The sequence below is a fragment of the Chlorocebus sabaeus genome, chromosome 14 (assembly GCF_047675955.1).
Source record: "Chlorocebus sabaeus isolate Y175 chromosome 14, mChlSab1.0.hap1, whole genome shotgun sequence".
Lineage (NCBI taxonomy): Eukaryota > Metazoa > Chordata > Mammalia > Primates > Cercopithecidae > Chlorocebus > Chlorocebus sabaeus.
In genome coordinates, this window is record NC_132917.1 from 10021555 (window position 1) to 10034766 (window position 13212).

Here is a 13212-nt window from a genome sequence, read left to right on the forward strand (position 1 = left end):
GAGCACCCCCCCTACCCCCGCCCCCCGCCCCAGGAAAGAAGCAAAAGGAAATACCTGATGGAGGTCAGAAGTCCAACTTTTGGTCTTGGATTTTTTTTTTTTTTTTTTTTTTTCCTTAACCGCTTTTCTGTTTAAGTGAACTAACCGTAACCCAGAGTAGAAAACGCTCCAAAGCTGCCGAATTCAAACTCAGCAAGCCTTCCTGTTGGTTGGTCCTGTATTTTACTTAGATGTGATTACTTCCTTCCCTTGCCCACCTACTGCAACTTTAAATTCCAGCCTTTCCAAGACAGGGCAATTCAAAAGTCCTGGGTTTAACTCACCTCACTTGACTTGACATTAACTCTTTTTTTTTTTTTTTTTTTGAGACGGAGTCTCGCTCTGTCGCCCAGGCTGGAGTGCAGTGGCCGGATCTCAGCTCACTGCAAGCTCCGCCTCCCGGGTTTACGCCATTCTCCTGCCTCAGCCTCCCGAGCAGCTGGGACTACAGGCGCCCGCCACCTCGCCCGGCTAGTTTTTTTTTTTTTTGTATTTTTTAGTAGAGACGGGGTTTCACCGGGTTAGCCAGGATGGTCTCGATCTCCTGACCTCGTGATCCGCCCGCCTCGGCCTCCCAAAGTGCTGGGATTACAGGCTTGAGCCACCACGCCCGGCCGACATTAACTCTTATCCTGATTGATTGGATTCCAGAATAACTGTGAAAATGGAATTTCGGCTAAACTCTCCCAACCACAGACTTGAAATTTTACTATTTTATCACTTCAGGAGTAGACATTAAAAAACTTATGCCTAAGAAAATGCTATAAAAATGGGACTCAAATTCACATCCATTTATTTTTATTATTAAGAGAGAACAGGAGGCGGGGCGCGGTGGCTCACACCTGTAATCCTAGCACTTTGGGAGGCCGAGGCAGGCGGATCACGAGGTCAGGAGATTGAGACCATCCTGGCTAACACGGTGAAACCCCGTCTCTACTAAAAATACAAAAAATTAGCCGGGCGCGGTGGCGGGCGCCTGTAGTCCCAGCTACTTGGGAGGCTGAGACAAGAGAATAGTGTGAACCCGGGAGGTGGAGGTTGCACTGAGCCCAGACCGCACCACTGCACTCCAGCCTGGGCAACAGAGCGAGACCCCATCTCAAAAAAAAAAAAAAAAAAAAGAACAAGAAAGTATTTATAATCTGGCCGGACGTGGTAGCTCACGCCTGTAATCCCAACACTTTGAGAGACTGAGGTGAGCAGATCACTTGAGGTCAGGAGTTTGAGACCAGCCTGGCCAACATAGTGAAACCGTCTTTACTAAAAATACAAAAATTAGCCTGCGTGCTCACTTGAACCCAGGAGGTGGAATTTACAGCGAGCCAAGATCGCGCCATTGCATTCCAGCCTGGGCAACAGAGCAGGACTCTGTCTCAAAGAGAGAGAGAGAGAGAGAGAGAGAGAGAGAGAGAGAGAGAGAGAGAGAGAGAAAAGAAAAAGAGGCTGTAATCCCAGCACTTTGGGAGGCTGATGCAAGTGGATCACTTCAGGTCAGGAGTTCGAGACCAGCCTGGCCAATATGATGAAACCCTGTCGCTACTACAAACACAAAAATTAACCGGGCATGGTGAAGGGCACCTGTAGTCCTAGCTGCTCGGGAGCCTGAGGCAGGAGAGTCACTTGAACCCGGTAGGCAGAGGTTGCAGTGAGCCGAGATCACACCACTGTACTCCAGCCCCGGCAACCAAAGAGACTCCGTCTCCAAAAAAAAAAAAAAAAAAAAAAAAAAAAAAACCAAAGAAAAAGCGAAAAGAAAAGAAAAAAAAATTTAAAAAAGAAAATATTTATAATCCCCACGCCTTTTTTTTTGAGACAGAGTCTGGCTCTGTTGCCCAGGCTGGAGTGCAGCCGTGCGATCTCCACTCACTGCAACCTCCGCTCACTGCAACCTCTGCCTCCCGGGTTCAAGCGATTCTTCTGCTTTAGACTCCTGAGCAGCTGGGATTATAGGTGTGGGCCACCACATCCGGCTAATTTTCAAATTTTTAGTAGCGACAGGGTTTCACCATATTCGCCAGGCTGGTTTTGAACTCCTGACTTCAGATAATCCACCTGCCTTGGCCTCCCTAAGTGCTGGGATTACAGGCATAAGCCACCGTGCCTGGCCTCTCCCCCCGCCTTTTTTTGATGGGCCATTTTAACCACCCAGGTGTAGGATGTGGGGCCAAACACAGATGTCATTTGGGTGCGCTAAGTCCACAGATGTGTCTCATTTGGAAGCTACTGATAACAAGTTTTTAAGAAAACAAATCTGATCTTGAAACTCTTTAAGCCCCAGAGAACAACAACATTTAGAGGGAAACAAGATTTTTCTTGCATTCACTCAGTTTAATCATTTAAAGGAAATCATGTTTTGCTCCTGCCTTAGTAGAAGCTAGTCATGTGACTCACATTTAAATACATCCACAGCTCCCTGCGTTCACCTCCCAGGGCAATCAATTTTTCTGGTCACTCTTGATTCCAACACTGTTTCCCAAAACTTGTCATTAGCTCCGCTTCAGTGGGAGGAATGCCAGAGCCTGCATTCTTTCCACTTTGAGAGAACACTTTAAAATCTGCTACATTTGTAGACCTGGCTTCCATCAAATAAGCTGAAAACCCAGATTGATTTTATTAGAAGCTTCCCGTAATGAGTAAACAACCTGAAAACTTTCCACATGACGAATGCCCCAAAGATCGTCTCTAGAATTAACCAAGAATCTTTGTCCGAAAGAGTTAGCCACGTCTCAGGAATATTGGATAATTGAAATGGGGTTTAATCCTTCTTAAGAAAACATCCGGGCCGGGCGCGGTGGCTCACGCCTGTAATCCCAGCACTTTGGGAGGCCGAGACGGGCGGATTAGGAGGTCAGGAGATCGAGACCATCCTGGCTAACACGATGAAACCCCGTCTCTACAAAAAATACAAAAAAAAAAAAAAAAAAAAAAAATTAGCCGGGCGTGGTGGCGGGCGCCTGTGGTCCCAGCTACACGGCTGGCTGAGGCAGGAGAATGGCGTGAACCCGGGAGGCGGAGCTTGTAGTGAGCTGAGATCAGGCCACTGCACTCCAGGCTGGGCAACACAGCGAGACTCCATCTCAAAAAAAAAAAAAAGAAAAGAAAAGAAAAGAAAAGATCCGGCAGCCACACCTGCAGCTGAAGGACTCTTTTATGCAGTGATAGTGCTCGTGGGTGCTGGTGATGGTGGGTGGAAGTTGTGAAGCCCAGTTTGGGAGCTCTCTGCTTAACTCTTGGAAAATAGAACTTCCTTTCCTTAAACAAATTAAACCCTGGAAGAGGACTACAGTTGATGATACTTTTCAGAAGGACTCGGGCACCTGAATGATGTTTTCCTTGGCTTCAGGAGTAGCCTGGCCTCTGTCTGCAGATGAAGCCAGTTCCTCCCACCATGACTCGTGGACCAGTCATTACAATGGCCTGCCAAACCAACCCACCTTTCAAAACCCCACTCCAGGGCCCCTGCTTCAGGACCCGCAGATCCACTCTCTCAGCTCAGATATGCTGCAGTTTCCCACTGTTCATGGCACTCCCGAGCCGTTATGTAAGAAAGACGTGTTGTGCAGGTGCTGGTTCTTATGAATATGCAGACAAATAGTATTTGCATTCGGGTGATAAATGAGACAGCATTTGAAACATAAGCAAGCCATGTTTCTATTTTTAATGCTTAATCGGTAACTTGAGAGAGCCACAGTGCCATTAACGAATGCTGCTATGTTTGGACAGCAGTAGCCCACATAATTGCTATTGTCTTTTTCCAAAGTGTCCAAGCTTTTGCATTTGGTTTCATGGTTTCAGCATCAAGAGGGGAAAACAAAATATAAGGGCGAGTCACCATTATTCATTAAGGACAATTAATGAGTTACAGAACTCCTTTCAATATTTAGTAAGAAATAAGATACGTGAGGTCCTCAGGGTTAGCAGGTCTTGGTTATGGCTAATTTGGCCCTTTCTATAACACTGTAAAACAATCTGAAGTAAAATGACAATGACTTGTGCCCCATCTAAACAAAAAGGTTTCCATCTTTTCCACTGGAATTTACGATGCATACTTTCCATGACTAGAGTAGTTCTCGTTGTTTAGAGACATCTCATGGCTTCTGACTCAAAACAGCAGCTCGGGTGCAGAGTTGCCTTCCCTTGGTACTTGAGACTTTGCTGGCATTAAGATAAAAGAAAAAGGGATAGAGGAGGAGTTATAGGAAGGAGGGAAAATCACAAAGGAGAGGTTTCAACGGATGTCTGAAAGATGAAAAGCTGACAGTAGAGAGCTGCCAGATGACACAGGCTGAGCAATTGCAGTCTATGTCATGACAACAGACGCTGGAGAGGAAACAGGGTCAATGAACTGACAGATGAGACTCCGGGACGCGGTCAGCGGGTATAAAAGGAGGTGGGAGTGAGAAGTGGGCATCGGATCTAAGGAGCGATTAAGATCTTTACATGCGACAAGGGCATCATCCCCCACTAACTCCTGCTTATATTTAAGACAAAAAAAAATGACCAGGTAGCTGATGTGGTTTCACTCTGCTGCCGTGTATATAAGACTCTTTTCCCATTGGCTTTTTACTCCGGCTAGGAATTTAGACCTGGGGGTGGGGGGGTGGGGGGTTTGTGGGGTGGGCAGGCTTCGATGAGCTGAGCAGGCAGGAAGCTGGCCGCTCTGAACTGGAGCTACTCCAGGTTCAGGTGTGCATCCCTGGCCCACTGAGTAGGATGATGTTTGCGTGGAAGGACTGTCCTGTCTCTAGGGTCTGTGCACAACAGCAGCTGAGAAAGGTCCAGTGTCCACAGCCACTGGCCTCAGTGAACATAAGCTTCCTTCTCCTTGCAAATCTGTTACACAGAGTGAGCCATGAGCTGACTCCCCTGTCCATGAACCCACAGTTTTAAGTGTGAGATTTGGAGGCCACTCAAAACATACTAGGACCCTAGACTTTGTGGGAGTCATTTATCATTCTGAGGACAAGGTATGAGGGGAGAGGAGGGGCAGTGCCGGGAAAGGGAATTGAGTCTGTGTAAATTTGGCCGTTAACATGCAATATTTATTACAGAGGTTAACCTTTAAATAGTGTTGGCTAAAAAGAGTGTGCAACAAACAAAATGTCCAACTTTAAGCTCAAGCCCCCCACTGTGGATATCAACTTCTCTAATGTGGAAGCTGCCTGTGGGGATGCTCACCTCTGCACACGTGCATCCCATGGTCCCAGACACCTGGGAAGATGCTTAAGTTCTTTCTTCTCATTAGAGATCTGAGAACCAACCAGTCAATTAATCAGCTCAAAGGAATAGAGTGCTGTAGCCAAGGCCCAGGTTAAATATTAAAAGCATTTCTTAGCTCTTGAATTTGTAGCTGTTTAACTTGGTAAGTGGAGTTGAAGTCCCAGCCTGCTCATGGCGATTACTGATTAATGCCTGTGCACGTTTGTACAAGTCCCCCGGCTGCACGATCGCCTGTCCTGCAGAGTGCAACTTTCCTTCATCGAGCAGTCAACCTTCACCCAACGGGGACAGCGGACACTTCCTGAGAAGCCACCAGGCCCTGCCCCGACCCTTTACCGACTGTAGCTCGTTCAATGAGCCTCACACCAACCTTGTAAGGTAGATATTTTCTGCCTGTATTTTATGGATGGCAAAACTGAGGCTCCAAAGAGTGGGGAACTGACCTAAGGTCTTGAAGCCAGTGACAGCCAGAGCTGGGACTCGAGCCACTGTCTGTCCAGACCCCATGGTCCTTTCGTTATGCTATCTGTAACCAAATAAATGACAAACGTAGCAGAATAGACCAGCTGAGCTCTGAATATATAGAACTGTTACCATTACCCAGGGCCACCATGTAGGTGGGGTGACTGATATGGTTTGGATGTGTGTCCCTGCCCAAATCTCATGTTGAATTGAGAGGAGACCTGGTGGGAGATGATTGGATCATGGGGGTGGACATCCCGCTTGGTGTTCTCGTGATAGTGAGTGAGTTCTCATGAGATCTGGTTGTTTAAAAGTGTGTCCCCGCTCCCACTTCCTCCTGCTCCAGTCATGTAGGATGTGCTGGCTTCTGCTTCACCTTCTGCCATGATTGTGTTTCCTGAGGCCTCTGCAGCCATGCTTCCTGTATAGCCTGCAGGACCGTGAGCCAATGAAACCTCTTTTCTTTATAAATTACCCAGTCTCAGGTAGTGTTTTTGTTTGTTTGTTTGTTTTGTTTTTTGTTTTTTTTGAGACGGAGTCTGGCTCTGTCAACCAGGCTGGGGAGCAGTGGTGCGATCTCGATCTCGGCGGCTCACTGCAAGCTCTGCCTCCCAGGTTCATGCCATTCTCCTGCCTCAGCCTCCTGAGTAGCTGGGACTACAGGCATCTGCCACAACGCCCGGCTAATTTTTTTGTATATTTAGCAGAGATGGGTTTTCACCATGTTAGCCGGGATGGTCTCGATCTCCTGAGCTCGTGATCCGCCCGCCTCGGCCCCCCAAAGTCAGGTAGTTCTTTATAGCAATGCAAGAACAGACTAATACAGTGACCACCTATTTCTATTTCCCCAGAACTCAGAATATTCCCAGGTCATGGAGGTCAACCAGATGAGTTGGTCACCCTACATGTAGGGTTGTACAGGTTGTTCACTAAACAAGAGTGCCTGACCAAGAAGCAAATAGAGGCTGCAGGTCAGCCATGTTCCATTCACCAACCTGTCCTCATGGAGCAGGGCTGTATCCCCCTAGAGGAAGGTACAATATGAGCTAGCTAAGGCCCCGCCAGTTCCTTTGACACTATTAACCCAGAAGTTTGAGCAGTTCAGTGATTTGGGTAATGACCTCATTTTAAACTAACCTCTGTCTTGCCAGGAAATTTCTCCCTCTGCCCTAAACACACACACACACGATCAACATACACATTCCTAATCACGTTCTTATAAACTGTTCAAGTCATGGGAAATGAGGCTGGAGAAATAGGGGAGATCCAAAATGCCATGTCTGATAGCCCTGAATGCTGTTCTCCAAACGTCTCCTCCTGGATACACAGCAGGAAGGCACTCCTCCCCCGTGTGATCAAGTGTCACTTCTGGCCTAGAGCATTCGATCCTGGTGAAAGATCCCATCCAAATTCTCCTTCTCTTGGCTGCAGCAACTGGTACCGCTCAATGTGGTGGCAGCTCCATCAACCAGGGTCCTGGAAGGGGAGTCGTGGAGCAGATCCCCTGGCTGGCTGGTGATGGACGTGCAGCCTGGCTGACAGCCAAACCTTTGCTGTCAGAAGCCATTTCTGCTGGGGGCTGTTTATTGCTGTGGCACAGCCTAGCTGTCCTCACTGAGACTTCAAGGTAAGGAAACGTGCACTTAATTCTATGAGCCACACAGCGCCCCTGGAGAGTAATGGAGTCAGCTTTGCAGTTTTCTTCTTATTTTAAAGAACAGAGGCTCGTTCTGTTGCCCAGGCTGGAGTGCAGTGGCACGATCATAGCTCATTGCAGCTTTGAACTCCTGGGCTCAAGTGATCCTCCTGCCTTACCCTCCTGAATAGCTGGGACTACGGGTGCGTGGCATCACATCTGGCTTTTTTTTTTCTTTTTTTTGTAGGGATAGGGGTCTCACTATGTTGCCCAGGCTGATCTTGAACTCCTAGCCCCAAGTGATCCTCTTGCCTTGGCCTCCCAGAGTGCTGGGATTACAGTCATGAGACCGTGTTTCTTGTACCTGGTCTAGGTTTGCACTTGTCAAAGATCAACCTTCTGTATCTCTTCGGGGGTTTTAAACATGAATACGTTTGATAGTGGACTTAGTCTTAAATATATTCTTAGAAACTAAGATTTTAATAATTGTGATTATACTTTTTTGGTAAAAGTTACTTTAATGGTAGTCACATAAAATCTCTCTGGGTAATAAGCAAATTATCATTCCTACACATTTTTAAAATTTGACATTTCTAGTTGGTTATCTTGGGCTTTCTCTGTCACGGAACCGGCCCATGCTTCTTTGTAGCTTTGTGGCCTTCCCAACTGTAAAGCAAATCCCCACATCTCATCCCATTCCCTTCATGGCCCCTCAGAGCTCAAAGTCAGTGGGGACTAGGTAAAACGGTGTTAGTGAAAGCCAGATAGGCCATTGAAGGCACCAGGAATAAAGAGAGGGGATGGAGGGGATGTCTACCCAGGTGGGAGGTGAGTCATCCTTTCTGGATCTGAAACTACCATTCAGACACACACATCTGGCATCTTTTTTTTTTTTTTTTTTTTTTTTTTGAGACGGAGTTTTGCTCTTGTCGCCCAGGCTGGAGTGCAATGGTGTGATCTTGGCTCACTGTAGCCTCTGCCTCCTGGGTTCAAGTGATTCTCTTGCCTCAGCCTCCCAAGTAGCTGGGACTGTAGGCATGCACCACCATGCCTGACTAATTTTGTATTTTTAGTAGAGACGGGGTTTTGCCATGTTGACCAGGCTGGTCTCGAACTCCTGACTTCAGGTGACCCGCCCTCCTCGGCCTCCCAAAGTGCTGGGATTACAGGTGTAAGCCAGTGCTCCCGGCCTCATCTGACATCTTTCCAGTCCTGAGAGGTGTGTTTTTTTCATTCATAATTTGGTCACGGCTGGGAGCTGTGGCTTGCACCTGTAATCCCAGCACTTCGGGAGGCTGAGACAGGCAGATCACTTAAGTCCAGGAGTTTGAGGCCAGCCTGGCCAACATGACGAAACCCATCTCTACTAAAATACAGAAGTTAGCTGGGTGTGGTGGCTCATGCCTATAATCCCAGTTACTCTGGAGGGTGAGGCAGGAGAATTGCTTGAACCCAGGAGGCAGAGGTTGCAGTGAGCCAAGATTGCACCACTGCACTCCAGCCTGGGCGACAGAGTGAGACTCTATCTCAAAACAAAAATAATAATAATAATTTGGTCCATGTGCCATATGGACCTTACAACTTTGGTGGACATCTTTTCCTTTTATATAAGCATGCTGTGTGTTATGGACTGAAGGTTTGTGTTCCTCCAAAATTCACAGGTTGAAATCCTAAACCCCAGTGTGTTGGCATTAGGAGGTGGGGTCCTTGGGAAGTAATTAGGTCATGAGGTGGAGCCCTCGTGACTGGGATTAGTGTCCATATAAGAGACCTGAGAGCTTGCCCCTTTCTTCTCTCTGCGTCATGGGAGGACACAGCAAGAAGGCTGTCTGCAAACCAGGAAGACAGCCCTCGCAGGACACTGGATCTGTTGGTGCCTTGATCTTAGACTTCCCAGCTTCCAGAACTGTGAGAAAGAAATGTTTATTGTTTAAGCCATCCAATCTGTGGTATTCTGTTAGAACATCCTGAGCCAAGATGGTGCGTTTAAGAGAATGCGAATACTTAGACCTGAAAATGGAGTGTTGCATTCAGGGGTCAGCAATCTGTAGCCAGCAAGCCAAATTTGATTTCCAACTGTTGCTGTAAATAAAGTTTTATTGCAACACAGCTACACACTCATTCGTTTGCATGTTTCTCTGGCTGATTTTGCATCACTATGGCTGAGAAATAGTCACCATCTGGTCCTTACAGAAAAAGGTTGCCAATCCCTGGTTTAGTTAATAGTTCTTTGCGCGTCACCTATTAATTCCAGGTAATATGGTTTATTCACAAAAGCAAAGGACGTTAATATTAACCACCTAAGATCTTTAGTTACTTATTTCTGCCTTCATAGCTAGCTCACTGTTCTCACCTGGGGCCTCAGGGAAGATTGCTGAGTTATGAAACCCGAAGTAAAAAGAGGAAATAAATTAGCCTCCCTCAAGCTTAAATTCCTCCTTTCAGAAGAACGAGAAACTAGATCTGAAAATCATTTTTCCTTTTCTGCTTCTTCTAAATTTCTTTATTCCAACAGATAAATGTGTTTTTGTTTTTTGTTTTTGTTTTCCAGCTGTGACTCCAGACAGGATCCAGAGAGGGGTTCATAGAGTCTTCTCTGGGTTTTATGGAGACTTACTTTGCCCTTCTGTGTTAGCCTCTTAAGGCACTGTGTTAACCTTAGGCACAGGAAGGCAGGAGAATCGCTCGAACCTGGGAGGTGGAGGTTGCAGTGATCCGAGATCGCGTCATGGCACTACAGCCCGGGTGACAAAGTCTCCGTCTCAAAAAAAAAAAGGCACAGGAAAGGGGGCAGATAAAATGTTAAAAGCATTTCCCCTCCCTTGTTCTTTTTCTTCTTCAGACTCTAATAAAAGGATAAAATATTTTAGATTTCCAGTTTTGCAGCATCGGCACTAGAAATCAATTAAAAGCTATTTTTAGTCCACTCAAGAATACTTATCCAAAAAAAAAAAAAAAGAATAGCTATCCAAATGTTTTGACTACTTAAACTGAAAGCAAACTTACACCAAAATGAAATGATCAGAAAAGAAGCTCAATCTGTTTGCACAAGTGTACACCCTACATGTTCCATTTGATTCAACTCTACAAATGTTTATAGAGCACCTACCACGTGATACATTTGGGGATATAGGCATGAATAATCCATAATCCCTACCCTCAAGATGCTCAGGGGCCAGTGGGAGAGACAGATATGTTAAATAGTTAAAGTAAGTGGAGAAACATGTAATAACAGGTACAAAATACAAAGGAAGGCCTGGGCATAGTGGCTCACGCCTGGAATCCCAGCACTTTGGGAGGCCAAGGCAGGTGGATTGCTTGAGCCCAGGAGTTCAAGACCAGCTTAGGCAACTTAGTAAGACCTTATCTTTCAAAAAAAAAAAAAAAAAATTAGCCAGACCTGGTGGTGCATGTGTGTAGTCCCAGCTACTCAGTAGGCTGAGGTGGGAGGATCCCTTGAGCCCAGAGCGTGGAGGCTGCAGTGAACCGTGATCACACCACTGCACTCCAGCCTGGGCAACAGCATGAGACCCTGTCTCAAAAAAAGAAAGAAGTAGGAGTGTCTCCAAGCAGAGAAAAATGAGAAGGGAAGGTACTGAGGTACTAAGGACACAGGACCTTCAAGGAGGTCAGTGTGCCAGGCAAGGGCAGAACAGCAAGCGATGGTGCTACTTCCCATGAGGACTAAGTTCACTGCTCCAGTGAGGAAAAGAGCAATCTGACTTTTTCTTTCCTTTTTTTTGAAATGGAGTTTTGCTCTTGTCACCCAGGCTGGAGTGCAATGGTACAATCTCGGCTCATCGCAACCTCTGCCTCCCAGGTTCAAGCAATTCTCCTGCCTCAGCCTCCCGAGTAGCTGGGATTATAGGCATGCGCCACCACGCCCAGCTAATTTTGTAATTTTAGTAGAGACAGGGTTCCACTATGTTGGTCAGCCTGGTCTCGAGCTCCTGACCTCAGGTAATCCACCCGCCTTGGCCTCCCAAAGTGCTGGGATGCTGGGATTACAGACGTGAGCCACCACACCTGGCCTTTTTTTTTTTTTTTTTTTTGAGACAGTCTTGCTGTGTCGTCCAGGCTGAAGTAAAATGTCAACCTCTACCTCCCGAGTTCAAGTCATTCTCCCTACTCAGCCTCTGAGTAGCTGGGATTACAGGCACCTGCCATCATGCCTGGATAATTTTTGTATTTTTATAGAGACGAGGTTTCACCATGTTGGTCAGGCTGGTCTTGAACTCCTGACCTCAGATGATCCACCTGCCTTGGCCTCCCAAAGTGCTGGGATTACAGGCGTGAGGCTGAGCAATCTGATTTCTTTTCTTTTCTTTTTTTTTTTTGAGACGGAGTCTTGCTCTGTCTCCCGGGCTAGAGTGCAGTGGCCGGATCTCAGCTCACTGCAAGCTCCGCCTCCCGGGTTTACGCCATTCTCCTGCCTCAGCCTCCCGAGTAGCTGGGATTACAGGCGCCCGCCACCTCACCCGGCTAGTTTTTTGTATTTTTTAGTAGAGACGGGGTTTCACCGTGTTAGCCAGGATAGTCTCAAACTCCTGACCACGTGATCCACCCGTCTCAGCCTCCCAAAGTGCTGGGATTACAGGCTTGAGCCACTGCGCCTGGCGAGCAATCTGATTTCTAAAAAGCATCCTGCATTTTGAAGAAAGTGAAATCCAAAAGTGAAGAGAGGCTCCTCCTGCCCCCACAATGGCATTGGGCACGTGGCCTGTGTGGCACCACATGGGTGCTGGATGAGCACACAGCAAACACACAGAGTTTTGGAGTCTGCAGTGGAAGGAACCCTGGATAATACTCACTCTGGGAACAGAGCCCTGAGGAAGGTAGTGGCTTCTCCAAAGCCACCCAGCACATGCTCCAGAGCAATCCTTTGTTGAGGGCTGTGGTGTGCTGGGCACCCTATGAGGCTCTGAAGTTCCCTCAGCAGCATTATGTGGCAGGCTCTGTGAACGTTCACTTGATGGACAGGGCGTGGAGTCTTGGGGAGCCCAAGATACTCGCCCACAGTCACACAGCTAATCCATGGGGGAGGCTCGGGGTCTCCCTCCAGGGACTGTGCTCTCCTCTCACCTTCCTTAACCTGAGGCCAGGATCCTGGCTCCCAGCTGTGCCCTCCATTACCAGCAAGCCACTGACACTAATAGACCAGCAGACAGTTGCACAAATGGCTTCAGTGGCATCTGTAAAGCATGTGTCCCTGTCCTTGAGGGAACTCTCTCCCAGACTGGAGCCAGGTCAGCATCTTCCACTCCTAAAATGATCATGGTCCATCTTCCAGTTCATATAACCTGGCACCCACGTGCCCGCTTCTAGCGGCCAAATGCATGAGGGGATTATTTGGATTTGTGTGGCATCTGAACCATCATCACATTAGGCTCTCCACTGCATCTCCAAGTCCAAATGAGATCTGAACACCAGCTGTCCTTAGAGCAAGCTCAGGTTGCCATGGTAACTGGGCCATCCTGCTCTTCTGGACTCCAGCAGTCCAAGTAACACCACTCGGGTCTTAGCTACAAAGCTCAGCTGGCAGCAGGCCCCTCCCTCACCTCTAGCTGCATGTTTCAGAACACTGGGTGGGGAGAGGAGAGCTTAAGTAAGGTACTTCCCTTGATTTGATCTTCCTCTGATTAGCCTGTCAGCTAGCTCAAATGCACTGACTGTGCACCAGCGGCATGTGAGGCCCCATGCTGAGTGTGGGGATGGGGGTGCCTTTAGCATATGGAGACGGAATCTAACGTCTAGGGAACATCTCATCTATAATTCTGCTAGCACTTGTGGCCCTGCTAGTCTCAGGCATTGTGCTAAGCACTGTGGAGAGATGAGCTTGATATAGACTGACCCAG

General features: G+C 47.5%; 1 long non-coding RNA gene and 1 other non-coding gene across 2 annotated transcripts; one reads left to right on the forward strand and one right to left on the reverse strand.

The window, feature by feature from the left end:
• The first annotated feature begins 5495 nt into the window (after window positions 1-5495).
• On the forward strand, window positions 5496-10231 carry LOC119627181 (uncharacterized). Its single transcript, XR_005243237.2, has 3 exons — window positions 5496-5637; window positions 7153-7348; window positions 9909-10231. It is a non-coding gene; the product is annotated as an uncharacterized lncRNA (long non-coding RNA).
• Window positions 9907-10023, reverse strand: LOC119627438 (small nucleolar RNA SNORA26). Its single transcript, XR_005243631.2, has one exon. It is a non-coding gene; the product is annotated as a small nucleolar RNA SNORA26 (small nucleolar RNA).
• Window positions 10232-13212: the final 2981 nt, after the last annotated feature.